This window comes from Thamnophis elegans, chromosome 16 (genome assembly GCF_009769535.1).
Source record: "Thamnophis elegans isolate rThaEle1 chromosome 16, rThaEle1.pri, whole genome shotgun sequence".
NCBI classification, from domain to species: domain Eukaryota; kingdom Metazoa; phylum Chordata; class Lepidosauria; order Squamata; family Colubridae; genus Thamnophis; species Thamnophis elegans.
This window is the reverse complement of record NC_045556.1, coordinates 23,589,402-23,613,826: the sequence shown is the minus strand read 5'-3', so window position 1 is coordinate 23,613,826 and position 24,425 is coordinate 23,589,402. Positions and strand designations below refer to the sequence as shown.

At 44.2% G+C, this 24,425-nt stretch overlaps 1 protein-coding gene across 2 annotated transcripts in view; it reads right to left on the bottom strand.

Moving 5' to 3' along the window:
• PIAS1 (protein inhibitor of activated STAT 1) overlaps nucleotides 1–24,425 on the bottom strand; it is an 81,352-nt gene that overhangs the window by 47,286 nt on the left and 9,641 nt on the right. Inside the window, exon 1 of one of the 2 annotated variants that reach the window (XM_032232688.1) lies at nucleotides 6,905–6,919. The exons of the other annotated variant lie outside the window; for it this stretch is intronic. The gene's annotated coding sequence lies outside the window, so the exon portion shown is untranslated. Of the gene's footprint in view, nucleotides 1–6,904; nucleotides 6,920–24,425 lie in introns of those variants that run through there. 2 annotated transcript variants of the gene reach the window in all.

Here is a 24,425-nt window from a genome sequence, read left to right as displayed (position 1 = left end):
TCACCAGGGCCCCCCACCCGAACAGGCTCGCGTCTGTGGTGACGCTCTCTCTGTCTGGCTCCCCGAAGCAGCAGTCCCGCTGAATGGCCGAGGGCAGCCACCACCCCAGCGAGACTCGGACCCCCATCGGGAGGAGGAGGATTCGAAGAGAAGTGCTCAATCGCCCCCTCTGACAAGGAACGAGTTTCCCCAGAAGAGGCCAAAGAAGCCTGGCCCGTGGGACTATCCCGATGCAAGAAACCATCTTGCCCACTAATCCCCACTAAGGATTGAAACAAACCGACTTCTGCGAACGCCTTCTGCCAGTTGACACAGGCCGCTGTGGCGCTCCCGGGACAGACGCACACACCCCCGACACGGAGACTATGACTGTCGCCAGGTGAAGAATGCACGTGGAAGGGGAGAAGTGGTTCTTGGGGAAGTCCACCGAGAAAACCTAGGCTTTGAAGCCTGCGGAAGGGGAGCTGAAGTTCCGAAAAGGCTTGAGGAAGAGACCCCACCTGAACCAAGATATCGTCTAAAGAACATTGGAGTCCCACTGGGATGGAGCGCAGATGAGCCGCCCCGGGCTGCCAGAAACCTCGTGAAGGCCCGGGGAGCGGAGGCCAGCCTGAAGGGAAGATTTATTTATTTATTTATTAAATATATTTATATGCCGCCCAATCCCGAAGGACTCCGGGCGGCTTACAAAGAATATAAGAAAAAACACATAACGATAAAAGAAAACAATTTAAAAACAACAAACACCCTCATACATTCATTCTAGTTGGGGCTGGACTTCAACAGTGAGGTCAACAGCCCCAGACCTGCCAGAACAGCCAAGTTTTTACAGCTTTCCTGAAGAGCCCTGTATTGGTAGTGACTGCTCCCGTGGGAGAACCCCAGGAACCTGCGATTACCGGCCAGAATTGGGATGCGAAGATAGGCCTCTGTGAGAACCACTGAGGCCAAGAAGTCCCCTTGTTCGATGCCCAGAAGGACAGAAATGAGGGAAGACTATCGCATCGCCTGTGTACCAGAAAACAATTCAGACGTTTGAGGTCCTGAAAAACCCTCCAGCCACCTGTTTGGAACCACGAACAGGTGGGAGAAGTGGTCCAGGCCGCATTCCTCTAGAGGAACTGCCTCCACCGCCTGAATGTCAAGGAGGGCAATGGTCTGATCCATCAGGCGGCGGCACTCCAGGCTCCGGGACAGAGGGAATGCCCTGAAGAGAGCCGGAGGGGTGGAGAGAAATTCCAACCTGAGACAGTGACGAACCGTGGCTCGGACCCATTGATCCGTATAGAGGGAAGAAGGCCGCCGATGGGATGACTCGAGTTTGAGTCACTTCCCTCTGCGGTAGGGACGGCCGCCCCTTCTGCAAAGGGGCCACCTGGACTGGTGTTGGAAGCCATTCCCGTCCCGAAAGGACGACCTGGGGAACTGCCTGACAGAGTGGAAAAAAAGAGAAACGCTGGTTATAGGCACAATCTGAAGCCCTATACTGTGGCACACGACAAGAATGAGACTTAGACTCGGGCTTCACAGCTTAAGATGGACGAACTTTCCCTTGCCTCCATTCTCAGAACAGGGTCGAGGGCCCCCCAAAAAGGATTAGGCCCCTTGAATGAAACGGCCGCCAAGTTTCACTAGGTCTAGTTGGCCATCTGCCAGTGACGCTGCCACAGGAGCCTGTGAGATGTGACAGAAGTGGCCAGAGCACTGGACGCAAACTTGAGCGAGTCCAGGGTCGCATCAGCGGAAAACTGGCAGGCCGCCCTGATCTAGATGAGATCCTGGCGGAGCCACTCATCCTAGATGGGAATGCGCTCCTGGAGCTGCCTAAGCCACATGACCGCGGCCTGGCTAAAAACAGGAGGCCGAGGTTGCGGATTTGATAGCCCACACAGTGGCAATAAAGTGCTCCCTTAAGGTAAGCTCAGCACGCCTATCCTCCGTCTTCAACTAATCTGCCGCATCGCCTGATGCCACCCGAAAGAAGGATACCAGGGCATCCACCGAAGAGGTGACGGTCGGCAACTGAACAGCCTGGGCAAGGGTCTGTTCCACTCTATAGTGCCAGCGGCCAATGCTCCCAGGACACAAGAAGACGGGGGGATGCGCCCATTGGTTGGTCAGGGCCTCCATAAACAAGGGAGGAGCCGGAATCTCCTCCCTGTTCGTGGTCGTGGCAGAAAAACATGGCCATGTCAGGATCCCTAGGTGGAGGTACCGAAGGCCAGTTCCCACCTAGGTGTGTTCCGTGCCTTGCCCAAGAGAATTTCGAACATGTCTGGGGCAAAGAAGCCCAAAGAAGCGGGCTCATCCAATGGGGGCCGCACCCACGTCCTCCGAGAAACCCAAATCTTGGAGATTCACCTCCCCCATGACCGAAGCCTCGCTAACCATGGAAGGGGATGTAGCCCAACATTGGGCGCGGCCCAGACCTCCATGCCTGCAAAGGAAGCAGCATCTACCTCGCCGGGCAATGCCCCGCAAAAGGCAGGGGAAAAAAAAACACTTAAGATCCTCAGGGAGCTGATCCAAATCCTCTATATCATCATAGGCAGAACCAGGCCCCGGGGAGCCAACCTGCGCGAGGGGTAGGATCCCCTAGAAGAACCCTCCAAGAACCCCTGAGCGGGAGGGAGAGGGGGACCTCCCTCCACCCGGAAAAGGAGTGAAACCAGTCTGGGAGGCCTAGGACAAAGAAGGACTAAACCCTTAGGAGCGGATCGGGCCGAAAAGGGGAGACCAGGACCTGTCCCTGGCAGAGGCCCCATTTAACCGGCCTTTCTCCTCGCCCTGGCAGACGTTACCTCGATGCCTCTGTGCCTACCGGCTTTCTCCCTCGTGGAGGATCGAGATGGGCGTTGGGCAGAGGAAAAACTCAGAGGGGGAACACCTGACTCCACCCCCTGCATTGGGCCTCCTCACCTCTCACCAGGCCTGCCACCTGGCCCTGGGGAATATCCGAGCCCTCCTCCATTACCCCATTTACGCGTCCAGCCGGAAGGAATGGAGGATTTCAAGCCGCTGTAGGCCCCACCGGGACCTGGGCCTGCTGTTCCAGTCGTCTGCTATGCCAAGGGAGAGCTACCGCACCAGACTTAATGGCCGTAGGCCGAAGCACGATCCTCGCGCACGTGGCGACCAAACCAAAATGGCCATGCTGATCCAGCGTCTCTGCCGGGTGTCCAAAGGCCCGTGCTGATGCAGCCAAGGTCGCGGCATCCAGGCACACACCCCCTCCCCCAGGAACACTCATAGCGGCTAGAGCCGAAAGAGGAACGCAGCAGCCGCCCGAATCAAGTGGCGGCTCCGCAAGTGGCTCGTATGCGCCTCGTGGTGTCGCTACCACTTCTCCCGGCCGTTTAAACAAGAAAGCTGCCGCTCCAGCAGCTGGATTAAGAGCTGGCACCCCCGCAATCCCAGGGATAGGGCTGAGGCTCTGGGCCCGCGGGGGGGAGGCAGCATGCCCCACAGGGCCCTCCCCAACCACCCGGGCAGAAAACTGTCCCTTGGGCTGCAGCTGCAGAATTTAGCAATTTAGAAAACCTTTTTAAAATGCCCAATTAAACCAAATGAGACCAAATTGGAATAAATAGAAATCCTAACATGGGATAATTCTCAAACAGTTCTTGGACCATAAAAGACTGAGAGGAAACTGGAATAGGACTGGAAGGCACCAGTATTTAAGAGTTTGCTCTCAGTCTTTGGACCAATCAGGCTTTGAGAATACCCTCATGTGACCACTCCCTCCCTTCCTCTGGAAAACAATGTATATATAGGTATGGGTACAACATGGGGAAATTGGATGTAAATTGTAAACAGTGATTTGGAAAGGAAGATTAGAAACCTTTTGTTACTAAATGTTATTGATGTTTAGCTAGAATAGGCCATAAGGAATAGTGTTATTGGGATACTAGAAATAGTAAATGAGATGCCAGTATGTGGTTATGTTTTGAGTTTTGGTATGTTTTATGATGAAGGACATTTAAACAATTATAGTCAAACCAGAATGGGGGTAGGATATGGTAATATGTACAAATATATTTGATTTAAAATACTAAAATTAATATGAATCAATCAAATTACAAAAAATTTTGTAACCAACTGATACACTTTCTACAGTATGTAAAGAAAGAGGATTTTTGTGTTGTGTCTGTTTTGAAAAAGAAAAAGAAAAAAACTTTTAATAAAAAAGACATGAAAAAAATGTAGCTGAAGAACAAGAAGACCAAAGAATACCTGATAAAAAATATCACCTTGAAACAAGGAATATCAAGGAAGCCCTGGAAATAAGGCAGCAAATAACAGCTGTAGCCAAGATCAGCAGATATGAAGCAAAAATTGCACACTACAGGCAGAACTTCCAATTTCAGTCAAATCAGAAATGTTTTTACCAATCCATCGGAAAGGTTGCAATAAGCCAGCCAACACTGATGAAAAATAACAGAATAGAATAGAATAGAATAGAACAGAATTCTTTATGTGATTGGACACAAAAGGAATTTGTCTCCGGTTACAGCTATACGGCAACCCAATAGAGATTCTCAGTCATCCAGAATTGAACAAGCTTCTTGGATGAGAAACAAAACAGCTTCAAGGAAAAACAAAATCCAGTTGCCTTTTGAAAAAGCACCTTTGGGACAATCCAAAGAAATACAAGAAGAATGCAGCTTAGATAAAGGAGGTAGATAAGAATAAAAAAGAAGATGAAATGAAAGATGCAAAATTGAATTTGGGTCAAACACACAGGCACCTGCCACATAACACACCAGATGTAACAATTGTTGACAAAAAAGAAAAAAAAAGTCTGGATAATGGATTTTGTATCTCGAGATAGCAGAATAGAAAAGAATGAACTGGAGAAAATTACAAAATACAAAGGCCTGCAAATAGAACAACCATGGCAAAAGAAAGCAAAGATAACATCTGTTTTGGAGGCAGCATTAAAATATTTGGAACACCATCAGCATTGACAAAATCATCATCAGTCAATTACACAAGGCAACTTTATTTGTAACAGCTTATGAGAATATCTTTGTTACCTTCAAACATCTGCCTATTCCAGATCCTTGGGAAGAATTCAACAGGTGAATAAAAATGTTTGCAACCAATCATAATATTAACAGGACCAAAATGTTACATTCTATTTAATAATATCATTTAGAACTACATTCAGTCTTATCTTCAATTCCATTTCCAAATTAATAATGTTGGTCAGTGTTTCTCAACCTTGGCCACTTTAAGACCTGTGGAAATCAAGCCCCAGAATTGGCTGGGAAATTCTGAGAGTTGAGCTCCACAGGTCTTAAAGTGGCCAAGGTTGAAAAACACAGTTGTAGGTGATTATTTGCACAGCTTCATCTTGTGTGCCAGCTATACCTGTTCCTAGATCAGGTACAGGAGGTCCTTCAGTTGGTCCCTCATGACTTATTCACATCACAGCTGGATTGTTGCAATGGTTCTACATGGGGCTGCTGTTCAAAGACCTTTTGGAAGCTGCAGGAGAATGGGCAGTAATGGTCATGCCTCAGAATGCCTATCTGTCACTACTGCTCTACGAGCTGTGCTGGTACCAGGGAGCTTCCAGATGCAATTGAAAGTGGTTGTTATAATTTATGGCACCGGGCCTAGTTATTTGACAGATTATCTTCCATGGTTTCTGTTTATCTGTAAGATTAGACAAAGCTGATGAATTGCAGTCCCATCTATTAAACAATGCCACCTACTGGGACTCAGGAAGTGTGCCTTCTCTATCACAATATGCCCCAGAAATCTGTTTAGCTCCAACCTTAACAGTGTTCCACAAATGCTTTAAAATGTGGCTTTCTCCTTGCTTTGACTTAGTCACTGGTGAAATATTCTGTACAATACATAGAGTTTGGTTTGTGCTGATAATCGTGATTTCTTTTGTCTACTGTTGTTTCTTTTGCAGTGTAACGCCCCCAGAATTACTCTGAAGTTGAGTGGCCTTAAATCAATCAATAAGTAAGTAAATGTTATTACAAACAGACTATAAAATCTTGAAAAGTGGTAAAGCAAAGCATTCACAGACATCTGAATTCATGCTAGGCAAATGTTAATCTTTATTTGCCTTATGTTTTTGAAGTGCCAAGAGTCTGAAAGTTGGTATGGAGAAGGTAAAGAAAATCCATTTTCTTTTGGGACAGTTTGCTGAAGAAAAGAACAAGGCTGCTCCTTTTAGATTATCAAAAGCATAAAAGATTCAGGTAAGGAATATGTTGTCTTTCCAAAAGTACCTTCTGCAGTGTTTTCTATAGAATATTAATTCCAAGAGGATGCTTCAGAGTATTTGGGGCACAAATGTAGCACCTGCTTACAACTATTTAAAGTTTTGCATCTTTTTCTGGAAATCACAAGGAAAAGAATGATGATACTCTTTTATCCCCATGTGCTCCAAAGCAGTCTTGCCAAATTATTTCCTAAGTGCTACAAAGCTTACTATCTTCCCACATCCAATTAAGTCTTGAGGTGTGCTCTTAATTACAAAACTGGAACAAAATGGATCATAGTCTAGCGGGTGTTGTGGTTGGTTGTTTTCCTTCTAGCTTGTATACAGAAGACACTGGTTGGATTATGAAAATAACATTTTAAGAACACAAGATGCATTCTACCAACATGCAGAGATCTAAAACTGAAGACTAAGAAGTGACACATTCGGTTCATCAAATGAACTCTTAGGATCCTTAAATTGTATGCAGGATATGATGATTTACAGATACTATCAATAGCAAATGCAACCTACCTGAGCTTTCCTAACAATATAGCCCATATCTGTAATGACAATCTAGAAAGGTTTCAGATATCAAGCCTACAATACCTACAGAATTTCAATTTCAAAATAACTGTTGAGGGTTCTAAGCTAAAAATAAAACAAATTGTTCCATCCTACCTCTTCTAGCAGCTTCTTTCTCTTTCACCTGAAAAACAAAGACAACTTTCCTTGATGATGTAGTTCAAAATTCAGGGATGGGAAAGAGAGGGGGAGAAAAAGCTTTATTAAAAGCACCCCATGCTTATAGTCATTGTTCTCCTTTGTATATAGTGGCTTGGTTTAGACACAATGCTAATCTGTAGGAAATGCATTCTCACATCACATTAAATAAACCAAAAACCAAAAACAGAGTGATGCCGTAATTTATATCAGCCATCTTAATTTATATCTATGTGGCAGTGTCTCGGCTGATGTCATCTTTGAGAGATGCTAGGGTCAAAAGGCTATTCCATTATGCCTATCTGGTGTTACTTGGATTCTCCAAATTCAATGTGCCAGATGATTTTTTTCTGTGTGCCTCCAGAGCAAACCATTCTTTTTTGCAACAATTCAACTTGGCTTTAAGCTTCATTTAAAATTAAGAGAATAGCTGAGTTCCAGCATTACTGCTTTTCATTTCAATGGGACTGTGTCCAGAATACTCTCCCTGTGCCTCTGAAATGTAAGGATGAATGCCTATATTGAGTTGCAAGTGAAGATTAATTTACTGTCTGAATTTTATGGTTATCTTTGATATTAAACAAGGTTGTAGAATGTAAGAGTCTTCAGTTTAACGGTAGAAAAATCAAGTCAATTCTGCTAGCATTTTCAATCTTTACTACCCCCATCAAATTTTGCCATGCAGATGGGAGCTGTTTTACTTTGGGAATAGTAATTGCAGAAAAATACATTACTGTTAAGACATAGGCCTGGCAAGTACCATATTTTTCGGGGTATAAGATGCACCGGAGTATAACATGAGCCAAGGTTTTGAAGAGGCAAATTTAAAAAAAAGTTTTTGCATTCTGCAGACCTCGCAAAAACAGCCCGTTTTTTGCAAAAATGGGCCTTTTTTCCAAAAAAAAGAGGCATGAATAACCTTTAGGGGGCTTGTAGAGTGCTCCTGGGGGTGCCCCCCAAACGAGCAAAAACAGACTGTTTTTTTGTGAAAATGTGCCCGATTTTTGTCAAAGAAATTGCATGCAGAGCCTGTAGGAGACTTATAGAGTGCTCCTGGGGGCCAGTGGGGCAAAATTGAGCAAAATTGCCCCATTATTTACTCATTTCTTTCCTCCCCAGCCACCAGGAACATTCTGAAAGCTTCCTAAAGGCGATGCACAGCCATTTTGGTGAAGGGGCGGGGTTTCGGGAGGCAAAAGATGCTGTATTCAGTGTATAAGACGCACCCAGATTTTCAGCCTCTTTGTTTGAGGGGAAAAGTTGCATCTTATACTCCAAAAAATACGGTACCTGGCAACTGATTCATATTTATGATGGTTGCAGTGTCCAGGGGTTATGTGATTTTCCCCCTTTACGACTTTCTGAAAAAGCAATGTCAACGGGAAAGCCAGATTCACTTAACAATCATGTTACTAACAGTTGCAGCGATTCACTTAACAACTGTGGCAAGAAAATTAAATTTACAGAGAATTTAAATATTCAGGACAAAAGACTAAAACAAAGAGAAAGGAGAGTCACATTATTTCTTTTCTGTTACTTAAATATTCAATTTCCCTCTCCCCCAGCCCCTGAGAGAGGGAATAGTGCCATTAGTTAAGAAGCCTTCATTTGCATCTATTGGTGTGCCAATCATTTATTTATTTATTAAACTATATTGGCCACCCAATTTCAATTGTCCCTGGAAACTGTAGTTCTATCCACCACTGTTGTTTCTGTCCTTAATAATTACTATAGGTGATGCAGCATATTAATAGCATTTTCTCTGTATCCAAATATACCCAAAAGATGGGTTTAGCATTTTATGGCCAGTTCTCTGTTGTCCACAACTGTTGGGTACTAAAAAATGGACTTATTCAATTCGCTTCCATTTGCCAAGGGGAAGAGCTCTAAGAAGAAAAAAACATGATTTTTTAAGTATTTAAGAGATAAAAAGATGTGCTGGGAGTGCGTCTGGAAGTTATATTAAAGAAAAGAACCGAAACTGATGCTACACAGCTGTAGCAGGGGAGTACCTTTTGGCTGCTAACTGTGGACAAAGAGGCACTACAACCTCTTAAAAGTAAAAACAAAAAAGGCAAAAGAAAAGTAACAGCTTTTACTGGAGGAGAAAAGTGCCACAGGACAAGCACATCCATTTTGCTCTTTCAAACAAGAGAAGCAGGGAATCAACTGCCAGACTGCAAGCACAGGTAGTCTTTGATTTACAACAGTTCATTTAGCGACTGCTCAAAGTTACAATAAAATGACAGTTGGCTTACCTGAATGGTCATTCTCTAGGCGCTGCGGGAGTGTCCAAGCATGGGCTAATTTCAGCTTGCTGCCCAAGAACTGAGCTCAAAGTTTGTGTAGCCACGCCTCTTGCTCCTCTCAGAGGCTCAATTTAAAAAATGAAGAATAAGTCCCAAAATGAAGATATATATGAATGTTCTATGCCCTCAAAGTTGGTACACACACGCTGTCAGCCTCTGCTTTGCTGCTGCTTCGGCTGCCGTTGAAACGGGGAGGGGGGGGGCATGGTATTTGATGTGCTGGAGGAAGTTTCTAGACGCTAAACTGACCACTTTACTGCACATGTGGAGGAGGGGTGTTTCCCGCCAAGGCCAACGGTCCAGCATTCCATCCTGGTGATGCCTTTCGAAGTTATCTCACACCTAACATTTGGGGGAAATATGATTGGACTGTGCACGGGGATGCCAAGGGGAGGGGAATGAATTATACATTATATTATTAGCTTTCGCGCCTAATTAACCAGACTCAGCTTAGCTTTGCAACTGTTCATTTATAATTAGTAAAAGTACACTTGATTTCAATACAAATGGAGTCCAGTGGGTTTCTTTCCTGATTACTGAATGAAGTGATGCTGACACACGCACCCACGAGCGACCCCAGGGTGGGGTTGGACACTCCCGCAGCGCCTAGAGAACGACCATTCAGGTAAGCCAGCGGTCACTCTCCTAGGCCTGGGATGGCGAATCTATCGCACGTGTGCCACAGGTGGCACCCAGAGACATTTGCAGGGCATGCAAGGCGCTGCTTTGTCAGCTGGCCAGCGCGTATGCGCACCCTGGCCAACTGAGTTCACCCTTTTTTAAAGCCATTTTTTGCCCTCTCTAGGCTCCAGAGGCTTTATAGGAGCCTGGGGAGAGCGAAAAGAGCCTCCCCCGCCCTCCCCACCCCAGAGGCCCTCCAGAAGCTTCAGGAGCTTCCCTGAAGCCTCCAGAGCGCAAAAAAAACAGCCCTATGGGCAAACCGGAGGTTCGGGAACAGACTTCCAATTTGCTCAAAGGGTTGTTTTAAGTGCCCCAGAGGCTTCAGGGAAGCCTCCTGAAGGACCCTAAAGCCTCCGGACGGCCTCCGGGGAAAGGCTTTTTTTGCCCTCCCCAGGCTCCTATAAAACCTCTGGAGCCTGGGGAAGACGAAAAAAGGATGCAAAAAATGGAGGGTCGCGCCTGTAATGCACGCATGCGCACTGGGGGGGGTCATGCATTGCATTATGGGTGCAGCACACCCACGCATAGCCCCCCTGCGCTCCCCCCTTATGCACGTGAGCCAAAAAAGGTTCACCATCGCTGTCCTAGGCGCTGCTTGGAGTGTCCAAGCATGGGATATACTCAAGCTATGTAGTCCCAGAGTGGGAAGAAGAACTGTCCAGGCCCATGGGAGTCGTGATGACTCATTGTAAAACTCTTCTCCCGAAGGAAGCCTCCGCAGATACAAAGGCATCCAGTCTGTAGCTCCTCACGAAAGGAGGTGGCGATGACCACGTTGCAGCTCTGCATATCTCCTCTATGGGCGCTTGCATGGCCCACACGGCCGAGGTCACGGCACTCCTCATTGAGTGTGCTATAATGCAAGGAGGAACCGGTCTAGCTTGTTGCTCATAGGCTAGCTTGATACATGCCCGTATCCAGCGTCCTATGGTGGAAGAAGAAACTTTCCTGCCCATTGAAACGGGCTGAAAAGACACAAAGAATGATTCCGACCTGTGAAAGGAAGCAGATCTTTTCTTGTATATGCGCACAGCACAGCGAACATCAAATTTATGCCACACGTGGTCCCTTGGATGTCTGGGTCACGGACAAAAATCAGGATGAATCACCTCATGTGTCCTGTGGAAGACACTATTAACTTTCGGCACAAAAGCTGGATGCTTTTTGTTATGACCACATGCTCCGGTTCCTTGAATAAGGATCCCCGTAGCAGGGCTGCCACCACCTGAGGGATTGAACCACCCTTGAAGGGAGGCACACCACCCTCCTGGAGTTGTTGGCCTTGCGTCTCTGGATCGGTAGGAGGAACCATTGGAGCTCTCGCGCATACAGACGCGCCCAAGGAACCACTGAGATGCAAGAGATTAGTTTTCCTAGCAACTGGGGGAGAGAGAGAGAGAGACAATGGATGCTGACCCTGCCACTTGGATACGTCTTACCAGAGATCTGATGCTGTCCACCTGCTCCTGTATAAGAAAGACTCTGCAGCTCCTGGAGTCGATCACCGTGCCGGGATGCTGGATTCTGGATGTTGGAATCAGGTAACTCTTGTCGAGTGACTGAGAACCCATGGCATTGGGGAACGCGGATGATGATGTCAAGATCTCTTTGGGCCTGCCCCCTGGACAACGAGTGAATGAGAATGTCGTCCAGGTAGCATTCTAGTCTCACTGGGAGAGATCGGAGATGTGCTGCGATGGCGGCCAGAAGCTTGGTGAATGTCCTTGGAGCCGACGAGAGGACGAAGGGGAGGGCTCTGTATTGGTAGTGCTGGTTTGCAAACTGGAACCTCAGGAACCTGCGGTGCGCTGGATGAATGGGAACATGCAGGTACGCCTCCTTCAATTCGATGGAAGTTAGGAGGTCACCCTGCCTGATGCAACCCAGTATGGTCTGAAGAGACTGCATCCTGAAGTGCTTGTACACTAGATGGATGTTGAATTTCTTGAGTATTGTCCTTACTCCCCCTGAAGACTTTGGGACCAGGAAGAGAATCGAGTAGAACCCCCTGCCCTCCTGACCCCTGGGGACCTTCTCTATGGCCGCTATCTCCAGCAAATGTCCTATCTCCACCGGCATCAGCTGGTGCTTGTGGGCAGACTTGGGAATGGGACAATGGACAAAGGTCCATGGGGGAATTGAGAGGAATTCCAGGGCCAAGCAGTGACGGACCGTATTCAGAATCCAAGTGTCCGTCGTTGTCTCCTCCCATTGAGCGGAGCATAGTTGGAGACGACCGCCTATGGGAGGGGACCAGTGACGGTCACTTCGACTTCCGAAAGGAAAGGTTGGAATACCCCCCCTCGGAAGGGCCTGTAGTTGCCCTGTTGCCTGTTCTTGTCCTTGTAAGATGACCTGTCTTGGACACGATCCTGAGATTGGGAGTATGACTGGTTAAATCCGTCAGAGGAGGCAGGGGGTCTGCGTTCCGAAAAGGTTGCCTACGAACATACTGACTCTTGAGGTCTGACTTTTTGGTGACCGCTGGCAGGATTTTACGTTTATCCTTGGATTCAATGAAGACCGAATCCAAGGCCTCCCCCCAAAACTTTCCTCCCTTAAAGGGAGCAGAAGCGAGCTTCCACTTCACCTTCATGTCTACCTGCCAGTGGCGAAGCCACAGCAAACGGTGCGAGGTGACATTTGAGGGAAATTTTGGAGGGAAATTTTGTGGCATTAAGCGAGGCGTCGGCAGAGTACTCAACAGTCACTATGATTTTATTCACATCCTGGCACATTTAGTGTTCCCCGTGGCAGGCTGGACAGCAGTTTGCGGAGCCAAACAGTGCTGCCCTGCTAAAGTAAGAAGAGGAAGAAGATGCTCTCATGGCCATGCAGGGACCAGGTGAGAGGCCTTCTCTGCCCTCTTGTCCTCAGCCTTAAGCCTTCCAGAAGGTCGGCTGGAAGCACTGAATTGGAAGTTAGCGCTACAATGGGATCATCCACCTGTGGAAGCTTTAAGAGATCCTCAAGGCTACTATCCATGGTATACAGCTTCTTATCTACCCCACTGGGACTAGCCATCAAACCCGGTTGGGCCCATTCGCGCTGGATAACATCCAGGAACAGCTGGGTGGCTGGAACCAGATCCTGAGTAGGAGTGGTCCCCTTGAAGAGTCCCGCAACAGGATCCTGGGGCCCAATAGTATCTTTATTGCCCTGATCAGTGGAAGGCTTGTCTGCCTGAGTTGGTAGACTCATTTGGGGGGTGGAAGCCCTGGCCTTGGTAAGGATAGCTCCTTGGTAAGGATAGCAATAGCAGTAGACTTATATACCGCTTCATAGGGCTTTCAGCCCTCTCTAAGCGGTTTACAGAGAGTCAGCATATTGCCCCCAACAATCCGGGTCCTCATTTTACCCACCTCGGAAGGATGGAAGGCTGAGTCAACCCTGAGCCGGTGAGATTTGAACCGCTGAACTGCTGATCTAGCAGTAGCCTGCAGTGCTGCATTTAACCACTGCGCCACCTCGGCTCTGAAGGATGGTCTTCAGGAGGGCATAAGGCCTGGGTCCGGCCTCAGGTGGAGGCAAGGATTCCTCCTCAATAATAGAGCAGGCCTCATTCATGGATTCCTCAGCTAGAGATGGACAGGGAGACCCGGGAGAAGTCCTAGAGGGATTAGGTGAAAAACCAAAGTCCTCTTCCCCTGCCAGGGATGGGGACCTATTCCGCTGGGGAGTGGGAAGGGAAGGACCTGCAATCTCCTCCATGGGTGGAGAGGGATCCCTTGCAGGTCTCTGGGCTGACTGAGCCCTTTGGAATTGCTTTTCAAGGGCCCTTTGGCCCTTACTTTCAAGGGCCCTTTGGCCCTTAGCCATCTTCTCTGCAGCCTTGGACGCCTTCCTGGGTTCGGGCTGCTTCCCCTTAGATGGGCCCCCGGCCCCCTCACCCTTAGCAGCAGGGTTGAGCTTGCTGTGTTTACTGGTGGTAGGTGTCAGCCTCTGCTTTGCTGCTGCTTCGGCTGCCAATGAAACGGGGAGGGAGGGCATGGTATTTGGGAGGGGTTACTAATTGTGCTGGAGGAAGATTCTGGAGTTCTGCTGCCTGTCGGACTACGCATGCGGAGGAGGTTCCCGCCAAGACTAACGGCACCGACATTCCATCTTGGTGATGCCTTTCGAAGTTATCTCACACCTGACACTTAGGAGAATTATGATTGGACTGTAACTGGGATGCCAAGGGGTGGGGAATGGGTTATTTTATATATCAATCGCTTTCGCGCCTAAATAATCAGTCTTCGCTTTGCTACGCTTCTAATCATTCATAATTAGTAAAAGTACACTTGATTTCTACCTATGGAGTCTCGTGGTCTTCTTTCCTAATTACTCAATGAAGAGGTGCTGACAGTAGGTCCCTCCTGGGAATTGGATTCAGCATCTGTGGTGTTAGCCATGGTATCAGGCACTGAGGCAGAACTGGCTTACTGAGCCGAAGAAACGAGGCTTTAGGACAGAAGATGGGAGCTGAATGTCCTCAGAAACAGTCAATGTCCCAAGTGTTGAAGAAAAGGCAGGACAAAATGGCGCCTGTCAGAATGTGTTCAGGGTGCTCGCAGATCGCGCTAGACTTAAATACCAGGGGATGGCCAAGCAATAGCCAAAATCCCTGCAGCCGCCCAGTTGGAAGTCCTGGAGAGGGAGAGGCCTGTCTGGAGACACGAGTGAGGCCAGATAATTAGAACCCCTCGTGGCGGCGATCTGCAAAGGAACAGGCGGCAGCAGCTTGAACTGGCTCAGAATAAACGTGTGAAGATTCTGCCTTTTCAAAATGGCCGCCGCATGCCTGAAGCGGCACCGGGGAAGCTGTCGGCTATTCGAAAGGCTCAGGAGAGCCTCCAGCTATCAAGAAGTTCTCCAACAGTGTTTTAGGGGGTACCTAGCTGTCTACCTGCCCCCGAAGCTCGCCAGAAGCCGCTAACAAGCCGTTCCACAGGGTAACTTCAATCGCGGCAGCGTGGAAGCCAGCCTCACTCCAGGCAGCCTGTTCCACACATCAGAAGTTGAGACAGGCAATCCACACTTTTGACTGAGAGGAAACAATAAGGAGCTAAAGAAACCTAATCTAACTATGTACAAAAATAATAAAGGCTACACTACACTGACTTGGAGAGTCCAACTTGCTGCTGGAATTCCTCAAAATATGTCCTTTTAGGGCGACTGAGTTTTTTAAACTGAGCCTCTGAGGGGAGCTACACAAACTTTGAACTCAGTCCTTGGGCAGCAAGCTGAAGTTAACTCATGCTTGTACACTCCAAGCAGCGCCTAGGAGAAAAGTGACTTATGCCCATTTTTCACATGACTGTTGCAGCATCCCCAAGAGGTCACGTGGTCAAAATTCAGATACTTGGCAACTGGTTGCAGTGTCTCGGGGTCATGTAATCCCCCCTTTGATCATGTGATTATTAAGTGAATCTGTCTCTCCCATTGACTTTGCTTCTGACATCATGTTACTAACTTAACAGTTGCAGAGATTCACTTAACAATCATGGCAAGAAAAGTCGCAAAATGGGGCAAAACTCACTTAACAAATGTCTCACTTAGCAACAGAAATTATGGGCTCAGTTGTAATCATAAATTGAGGACTCCCTGCTGTTTTGATTTGCAGGGAAGGGAAGGAAGAAGCAGAGGGAGCTTCCACCCGCAACAGACGGCCTGAAGACCAACTTCCACCAACAGCACTCAGAGCTTCCCTGAACAGAGCAGACAAAGCAACAGAAGATGCAAAATTATGGTTTAAAAGGGCAGATGGATCTCCAAGAAAAGGGTGGAATAAGAGGATTAGATCTGCACACAGTAAAATCAAAGCATGGGTAGAATAAATCTAAGAAGATGGATAGAGGCACCCAAAACATTTTAGAGCAGGCTGTAATTTTGTGAAGGAAAGGAAAACACAAACCACTGAAAAGAAATAATGCCATTGAATACTAAGGTTCGGACCTGCAGAATTTGCTTTCAGCCACTCAAAGTAACAATATTATTAAAAATTTTGTTTAACATGATACATTTATCATGTGGAGAGTTTATTAGAGCCCTGGTGGTGCAGTGGTTGAATGCAGTATTGCAGGCTAACTTTGCTGACTGTGAGGAGTTCGATCCTGTCCAGCTCAAGGTTGACTCAGCCTTCCATCCTTCCGAGGTCAATAAAATGAGGACCCAGATTGATGGGGGCAAAGATGCTGACTCTGTAAACCGCTCAGACAGACCAGTAAAACACAATGAAGCAGTATATGTCTAAGTGCTATTGCTATATTCTACAGGTGATCCTCAATGCCCAACCAGTCATTGACTGTATAAAGTTAAGACTGAATAAGGGGCACCTATGAGAGATCCTCAAAGTTGTGGCCACTGCAGTGTCCCTGGGTCATGGAATCGTGATTCAGATACTTGGCAACCAGTTCACAATTACAACGTCCCATAGTCACATGACTATGCAGAGTCAGTGGGAACTTTTAAATAACAATCGCCTGATTGTAGGACACCTAACAATGGCAACTGGGATTGCTGCAATTGCCATAATGTCAGTGACATTACACTCTACGACTACAGCACTCAGTGAGGGAGACGTCAGTCCCAAACAACCAGAGTTAAGCAAAGACTACATGTACTGCCAAAACTGAGATTCACAACTCTTCACCTCATGGGATTTGGGCTTCAGGATGACATGGAAGAAACATGACTTTGTTTTGTGAAGAAGCTAATCTGGGATTTGGCAGCTCAAATGCAAGAAAAGCAACCAGAAAATAAGAACCACAAGGCTGGATCAGATCAAAGACCGACTCTAGTCGAAGGGTCTCTTATTCAGTGGCATCGACTACCCTGGAGAAAGCATAGAACCTGAAACCCAAGATTCCCCACATGGATACCCAGTAATACTACACAGAAAAAAGATTCTCCGCATTCTTCTTTACCAATGAATACATAGCCACATCTTTCCTTTTCCCCGTCCTTGCTTTTCTATAGAAAAAAAATCCAAAACATGACCTTCTTAGAGAGCTCCTCCTGCCTTCAGGAGGATTCTTTTTTCTAGCATTCAAAATTTCTCATCTGCTATTTTGCAGTCATTAAATCTATTCAGAAACCCTATTTTACAGCTTTTCATAGACTACTTAGTTTTCACAACTCATATTTTGATTTTTCTAGGACCGATTCCCCTCTCAGCTTCTTCTTAAGGCCACAGCAAACAATACCAGCCAGCTCTTCACAACCCCACTGTTTAATGCCTTCCATCCATAGCAAGAACTATTTGTACACCTGCCTCTATTCTTCCAACAGTCAGTTTACACAGAGGTTTTTGGGGGAGGGATGTTGCTCAAATCCAAATAAACAGTATCATTTATCTACATATCACTGATGTTATTTTTGAAAATTCCAAATGTTTAAAAACATACCTGCTATTTTTTATTCAGCATATGTTTTCCATATGTTTAAATCTCAAGTTTTCTTAATATATTTTACCAAGTTGCTTGGAAATTAATTTATGGTATCAAATGGATAGTTTCTGGTGTTACATTAATCTGAAAGTTCTGGATTAAAAGAAGATGTAAGGACCAGTGTTTATTTTTAAAGTACATATCACATATTCTCTTGTATTTGCACCAAGAACTAATTGTCAATTAAAAAAACTATTATCACCTATCATCACAGTCTTCTCCCCTGAATGGCAACTCCAGGCCTTGGAGCTGACAATTTGGTTTCTATACAGTCATGTGAAAAAGTAAGTACATCCCATATAAAGTTCTGTTTTGTTTGTTTGTTTATATTATATGTCGCTCATCTGACAAAATATGACCAGGCGATGTATGTGGAAACATACCATATTTTTCAGCTATAAGACACACCGGAGTATAAGACACACCAAAATTTGGAAGAGGCAAATTTTTAAAAAAAAGTTTTTGCACTCTGCAAACCTCCCAAAAACGGGCCCATTTTTTTTTTAAGGGCATGAATGGAGGGTTGTAGAGTGTTCCGGGGGAGGGGGGGAATGAGCAAAAAACGGCCCGTTTTTTGTCCAAAAAGGGTATTTTGTCCAAAAGGAAGCTTATAGAGTGCTCCTGGGGGCTGGGGCAAAATTGAGCAAAAAAACCGGGTGTTTTTTTTGCTCATTTCTGCCCTCCTCAGCGCCCAGGAGCTCTCTGAAAGCCTCCTAAAGGCTATGCACAGCCATTTGGTGAAGGGGTGGGGTTTGGGGAGGCAAAAATGCTGTATTCAGTGTATAAGACGCACCCAGATCTTCAGCCTCTTTTTGAGGGGAACAGGTATGTTTTATACTCTGAAAAATACAGTAAATATGGTCTTTATTCAAATAATATATACTGTAAAAATGATATAATTGAACAAAAATGGTTTTGTAATCATTTAGTCAACAAAAACAGATATGTCCTTCCTTCTGTGAAAAAATGGCCTGGCTGGGCAATTTGGCAGTTCTTTGAAATCTTCTTCACTTATAACAGATCTTCAGAACAGTAGAATGACTGATGGGCAATGATTTGGCAATCTTTTAAAATATGCTTGGCTTTACTGCTTGTTATTGCCCTCTCAATAACAACAGACATTTTTTATAATGGTCTAATAGTGACATCAACCGGGAGGGTTCTCACCCCATGCAGAATTCTTTTCTCTCCATGATGTTGATGGGGTTTCTTGCAGCACAGCACATTTAAAATCATTCTGCAGCATCTCAATGGGGTTTAGAGCTGGGCTTTGAGTTGGCTATTCCAGAATCTTCCTTTTTCCCCAGCCATTCTTGGTTGAAGGATGCTGTCACTTTATCCTCAAGCCCCTCTGGATGGAGAATTCATACGGATTTCTATGATGAGCAGACCTGCACCATAACATTCTACCACCATGCTTTGCAGCTGCCATGAGGTTCTTCTGATGAAAGGCTGCATTTGGGTTTTGCCTGAGATGACTTCTGATGCTATGACAAAATAACCAACTTTATCTCTTCTGTCCAGAGCACATTGTTCCAAACATCCTGATCCTCATGTAGGTGTTTATATGCAAACTTTATTCTTGACCTCATGTTCTTTCTGGACAGCAAAGGTTTCCTCCTGGCACACCTCCCATGTAGATTTCATTTTTGCAACTTCTTTCTAATGGTAGTTTGACGGACTCTGACATTAATGGTGGTGAGAGCTATCTGTAAGTCATGTGATAAAATTCTGGGATTCTTGGATAATTCTTTCACTATCTTGCATTCTGTTCTCAGGATTAACTTACTCAGATGGCCTGGCTGGGCAATTTGGCAGTTCTTTGAAATCTTCTTCACTTGTAACAGATCTTCAGAACAGTAGAATGACCGATGGGCAATGATTTGGCAATCTTTTAAAATCCCTAACCCTTCTCAGATTCATAGACTTCTATAATGTTCTTTCTGAAGATCTCAGATAACTCTTTTCAGCTAGGCATGATGGTATCATGCACTTCAACAAGAAAAAGCAAATCAAACGAAATGTTTAAGGTTTCAGTAAGACATGTTTCTCCCAGATCATCTGTAATCATCTGTCCTGTACTCAGTATATAAGCGGTATATAAGTCTGAGTGCTATTGCTATTGCTAAACATTTTCATCTAATCTGGTGCCCCTGATTCTAATTTTAGATATATGTATTAGTGGTAAATGTAGGGGTACGTTTAGTATTTCTACATGAAAAATTGGTATTTGTTTCTTTAATTATACAATGGACTGAAAAGGGGAAATGATACATGATATTCATTATATCTATCAGTGCTGTTGAAATAGCAATAGCACTTAGACTCAAATACTGCTTTACAGCCCTCTCTAAGTGGGTTTACAGAGTCAGCATATTGTCCTCAACAATCTGGGTCCTCATTTTACCAACCTCAGAAAGATGGAAGGCTGAGTCAACCTAGAGCCTGGTGAGATTCAAACTGCCAAATGGCAAGCAGCTGGCAGTCAACAGAAAAAGCCTGCAGTACTGCACTCTAACCACTGGGCCACCACGGCTCATTTGAAATGAAGATCAAATATCTATCCTGTATATTGAAATATATTGAAAAGACAAAAATTTTAGTGGAGTGTACTTTTTCACGATTGTACTTTTTTTTTTTTTTGCAATCCTATCCATTTTTTAGTGTAAAGGTATGACCATATCCTTGATCTTTTTACCCTGAACTTTAAAATGTTGCACAATTTTCCATATTTTTGACATTTTCAAGCTTTAGATTTTCTTGACAGTTCTTGACAATTTGTGAAATGTTCTTTTTATACTCTTTGTGAGGTTCCTTGAATCTGCACATTAGCAGGACAGAACTGCTACTTGATTTTTGTATAGCTTTCACGGTAGATAAATATATTTTTCATAATTTTATAATTTGAAATATTCAGGGTATTCTGCTGTATATATTAAATTTTATGCTGCTTATAGTCAATGTTCCAATGAGATTCTAGGTGCTATGCAGAGCTTCATTCTGGCTGTCCAAGAGTTCCAAGCCTTTTTGCAGAAATATTTTGTTAAAACTTGAATAAGTTGCCATGTCAATGCCAGGGAAGCCATTTTACAGCCCCTCTCCCCAGGCTTCCTTTGGCTTCTGTCCTTACATCAACACAATTTCCATAGAGAGCTTCAATGATAGACTGTAGAATATAAAAAACCTCATATCAATAACAAAACTAATTGTAATAATATGCTGTTCACTACATTATTAAACAACTAAGCAACTAAGAAAATGCATACTGGTCAATTAATGCTTGAAAGATAGTAAATTTATTTGTGCTCAAAGCATGCTCAAATTAGTGTTAAGTTTCTTTCAGTTCTTTTAAATACACTGGGTACAGAAAGTCTACGCACCCATTAAATGCTCAGAAGGTTTTTGAGATGTAAAAAAAGTCAAGATAAATCACTTCAGAATTCTTTCCACCTTTATTATAACATATCAGCTGTAGAATTCAACTGAAAAACAAACTGAAATTTTTGGGGGGAGATAATAAAAACTTACAATAACATGGCATCATAAGTGTTCACACCTTGGTGTGGCTGTGTCCAAAATTAACCAATCATATTCAAAATGATAGAAACAGTAGTTAGAGCACGTCTGCCACCAATTAAAGTAACTCTGTTACAAAGTTCAGCTGTTCTAGGATTTTTCTGACTTTCACTCAGTTGCCTCTTACAACAAAAAACGTGGTCTGCAAAGAGTTTACAAAGCATCAACGGAATCTCATTGCGGGAAGAGTCATCAGTCTCATCAGTCAGGAGAACGGTACAAAAATTTTTTCTAAGGCATTAGAGATACTATTGGACATGAAGGCAATCATCAACAAATGGAGAAAATATGGCACACTGACATTACCAAGAACTAGACGTTCCTAGATGTTCCTCCAAAATTGATTAAGAAACAAAAAAGCAAGAAGAAAACTGGTCTAAGAGACTGCCAAGCAACGTGAAAGAATTTCTGGCAAGTACTGGTTGTGTGCTCTATGTAACAACAATCTCCCGTATTCTTCCTCGGTCTGGGCTATGGGATAGGATGGCAAGATGGAAGCTTTTGCTTACAAAGAAAAAATATCCAAGCCTGGCTACAGTCAAGATGGAAGAAAATATGAACAGTTCCAGATATCGGTCAATTTTGACACAAAATTTCAGGCCTCTGCTAAAATGCTGAAGTTGAAGTTCACCTTTCACGCGACACTGGCCCAAGGTATGCCTCCAAATCCACAAAAGAACGGCTTCATCAGAAGATGATGGAAGTTTTGGAATGGCCCAGCCAGAACCTGAATCCAGATGAAAGTCTGTGGGGTGAACAGGAGAGGCAATCTGACAGATCTGGAGCACATCTGCAAGGAAGAGTGGGCAGAGGTCCTGAGGCAAAGTGTGCCATGCTGATAGGCTCCTACCCCAAGACTGAATAACATTAAAAGGCCCTTCAATGAAGTATTAGTTTAAGAGTATGCATCTTTATGCAACTATATTATAAGTTTTATTAAAAGTAGAAAGAATTCTCAAATGATTTCTTTTTTTATATCTCAAAATTTTTTAATAGGAGAATGCAACTTTCTATATTCACTGTAGGTATAAATGTTGTTTTTTACTATTTACCCCATTTCATCAAAAAGGAGCTAATATACTTTATGCATAATATTTAAAGAACATTTATGTATGCCTTGTTGAATTTTGTGTAAATAGTTCAATTATTTTTAGTTACTGTTAAAACAATAAATATCTAAAAATGGTAAAATTAAAACTGCATATATTTTAATTTTGTTTAACTGAAGTACAACAAATCTACAGTGCTCTGGTAGTGTAAAATATTTTCAGAAAATTCATTAGGGTCTAATCTTAAACTGTTTTCCTATTCAACTATTTTATGCAGACTAAGATCAGTGGATGAGTTTCCTATTTGATTTATTTTCTTTAACAGGACTCTTATGTCCTCTATGAAGCATAGAACATACAGTACAGGCTTTCATTTGGAATAATAGTTAAGTTATTCCCTAGCAATTGTTAGAGAAAAATCTTTTGATAGAGTAATATTCATCTGAATTAGTAATTATGCCAACTATAAGTTGTAAAAATAAAAAGCAATTTTAAAGTAGGAACCTTAGAAAGATGGCAGAATTCAGAAACATTCAGAAAATTATGGGAATAAAATTTGAATCAAAACCATAAATACTTTGCTAGATATGATCCCAGAGGATATAAATGAAAGGCACCATAATTTATCAGGCTGTATGCTCTCAGCGACAAGAATCAATGTGACACAATACAGAAAAAAAGGAACCTTGCCATCTCTACTGAATTGGGAGACTTTTTTCTAAATTAAAGTGAATGCAAAAGCTATAAGGAAGTTGCTCTTTTATCAGCTTTTACAGGTTGACAGATTGAAGGCCACATGGCTATCAAAGAGAACCAGCCCTCTTGCATAAACCAAGCTTAATGTAATGTCCATGTGCCTTATAAGTCCAACTCTCTTCCCAGCCTTCTAGCTTTACTTTCTTATTAAAATCACCAGTTTCACTTATCTGTCTTAACCACCTTATACAACCAGGTCTGCATATGTTGGGGTAATGATAAGTTTTTTAGCATTTGGCCTCTGTGCACTGCCACTGACCTTGAAATGGACCACCCAAGATATGAGCAAAGTGAAATCTTTCAGCTTTAATTCAGGGGGTTTGACAAAAGTGTGGCATTAACCATTGAGGAATTACGGCCATTTTAAGGTATCCAGCCCTCATTTTGCTGCCAAACTTCTACCTCTATTTAATTTTATAGGGTACCTAATCCTTCCAGCCTCACAGCCATATACAATATTCATTTCAAGACCCAAAATATATTTCAGGACAACGGGCCTCATCAAGGTTTCTTTCCAGTTTCACTATATAGCACATATCCTCCTTCAATTTTATTTTAGGATTTTTAGGTACTGTCATCAAAAATTGAGGCCACTCTAAACACTGCCTCATCATAGCTCATCACCTAACACTGTGTTTTTGTAGCTACATTACACTGCTAGCTCATGTTCTATTTGAAATCTACTACACCCACTGCTTGTTTAGTGACCAAGTTCCATTCTAACAATCAGGTTGTTTCGTGAAATGGTCGCTAAATGAACACAGAGAAGACACTGTGTAGATCACTGTTTGCTGCTGTTTCATTTAGATCAAGTTATCTTCTACAGTCACACTAGGATTACTCTCACTGCATCATGCATTGTTATCAAGCACATGAAATTGGATTGTGTATGTGTGCATTGGTCAGAAAATGATTTTTATTGCTGTTTATTACTGTCATATTTGTGAATGGTCGCTAAATAGAGTAGCCCATGGTGAGATGAGTAGCAAATAAATTTAATAAATAAATAAAATAAACTGAAGTACTGCTAAATGCGGAGTGAATGTACTATAATCCCTGACCAATTGATTTTTGTTTCCTAAATGGAGAACTATAAACTTTTTTAAAAAAAATTCAGCTCATTTGTCTAAACCAGGGGTGTCAAACTCAAGGTCTGTGAGCCAAATTTGGCTTAGATCTGGCCTGCAGGGCAGGCCTGGAAATATCAAAGGACCGCCTGCGGTGCTTCTGCCAGCCGAAAATGGGCAACGGGAGGAATGCACATCCCCGTGACCCATTTTGGCTGACAAAGTACTACAGGAGGCGTCTTGTCAGCCCTGGAGGCCATCTTTCTCTTTGGATCCTCAGGGCTGCCACATTTTCCCACAACAGGCCTTGCACTAAATGTGGCATCCCATCTCCCGTCACCCCCAGCCCCCCGCACCCGACAGAGAACTACAATGCTGATCTAGTTTGACACCCATGGGCTAAACTACCAAGATCATTGCTCAATGTTATTTCTGGCTGCATTTTTATGGGCCACGAGCAGAGGGGCAGGCGGTAGCAGAATGCCAGACCTAAGGCTCAGCTGAGCATCCAGGTTATGGCAGAGGACTGGGGCCAGAGTCTCCTGAGCAGGGGTAGCCGGACAACAGCCTCCTTGTTGGTGTCTCAGCATTGTCCAATGGCTACCACACTC